This window comes from Meleagris gallopavo, chromosome 3 (genome assembly GCF_000146605.3).
Source record: "Meleagris gallopavo isolate NT-WF06-2002-E0010 breed Aviagen turkey brand Nicholas breeding stock chromosome 3, Turkey_5.1, whole genome shotgun sequence".
NCBI lineage: Eukaryota > Metazoa > Chordata > Aves > Galliformes > Phasianidae > Meleagris > Meleagris gallopavo.
Window position 1 is genome coordinate 47336806 of NC_015013.2, and position 1794 is coordinate 47338599.

Here is a 1794-nt window from a genome sequence, read left to right on the forward strand (position 1 = left end):
ACGGGCGGGAGGGAGGGAGCGGGAGCGCGCTTGGTGCTGCTGCCTCCCAGGCGGGCGGGAGCGCGCACGTCGCGCGCCTATAGTGTAGCTCTGCGGCCAATAAAATAATCAGTGCTTAAGCATGTAGAAAGGAGGAGAATGTCACAATGAAACGTCTCCAGACTTCCTGCTGGTTTCTTCACACCTCTCCGGGATGGTGCTTCTGGAAACCCCAACTCTGCTCCACTGTTCCATGACCTTTCTGGTCGTGGTATCACTAAACTAGCTAATACTAAGCAAAATACGCTCGGACTGATGTTAAACATGCTTAACTGAGTGATATTTGCATTCACAAAGCCAGCTAATGCTAAGCAAAGCACACCGGGGCTGATGATGAGGAAAACATCCTTTTTGTACTCCATGACCCCGTACATCACTGTTATCTCAGTCAGTGTGGGGCCCTCTCCTGTACAGCGCTCCGATACTGCCAACCTGGAAAGCAACAGGAGGAGGGCAATTTGCGGTCATGAAGAGGAAGGCCGCTTACTTCATCCCACAGGGACTTGAGATCCCCACTCAAAATCACTGAACATGTGCAAGGATGTGGGGCACTCTGTTAATGATTATGGGGGAATATTGAATATGCATGTACTGACCAGGGAATCTTCTCATACGTAACACAAGTGATGTACATAAGCTGAAGGTCTTTCGTTCAATGTGTGTGGTTAGGGTGGAAATAGCCCCTCGTGCATCTGATGTCATAAATAAAGAATGCCTACTCACTGACACCACACTGCAGTTAATGAGTTTTTTCCCAAATTTCGGATGACTGTTGTTCCTTTGTGAGCACTCTGCTCTCTAAATACAGTTCTCACTTCCAAACAGTTGACACGGTCACAAATCGGCCATAGAAATTATCCAGGGCTTGAAAACAAGCCTTTGGATTCAGCAAGGATGCTGAACCTTCTGCAGGCTGGGGCTGCTCAGAGGAGACGAGCTTGCCTCCTAGGGAAGCATTGTCCCAGTTCTCTGGTGAGAGCTTGCAGACCTGGCATTTGCAGGGGTTGGACCTGATGGTCCCCATTGGTCCCTTCCAACCCCTTCTGTTCTGTGATTCTGGAACCACCTGTTCAAGTCAGAGCAGATCCCAGCTGCCTGTTCACATGTAACTACAGGGTATTCCCAATCCAGCCATTCATTCTTAATACTAACGGAGACCTGTATAGAGACCATTTATTCATGCCTTCTAAATGAACGTAGAATGGTCTACAGTCAGGCTGAACTGAAGTCGTCCTCCCACGTATTGTAACCTTTGGCGTATCGGGTCTCATCCCAAGGAAATGTAAATCGCTTACAGAGTTTGGGAATGGCGCTAGAGGGTGCTGTGCTGAAAGAGAAGAAATGGAGTTTGTACCTGCAGGAAACTTTCACCACCATGACAGCTGCTACCTCCTTTTTCCTTTTCTTTCCTCCACTGTCCCTTAGGCCTCCCATGACAGCTTTGTGCTTCTTTCCTTAAGGTGAGGATCAGCTGACAGATGCTGCTGGTCTCTGAATCTTACACAAACTGGCGTAAGGAGTACAGCAGTAGAGTTCAATGCGGTGTGTGAATAGGAATGGAAGTACAGATTACCTTGACTATGATACAGCACTCCACTTTCCGGTGCTGCAAAACCATAGGGTTTTGGGTGCTCTAGATTGCCATAGATAGTGTCCTAATTAGATTGTTCTCGAGCAGGGAAGCACGACAGTACTCAATATGAATGATCAAGCTTCCCTTTATTATTGCACACATAGGGTTTATATAGGTTTCCA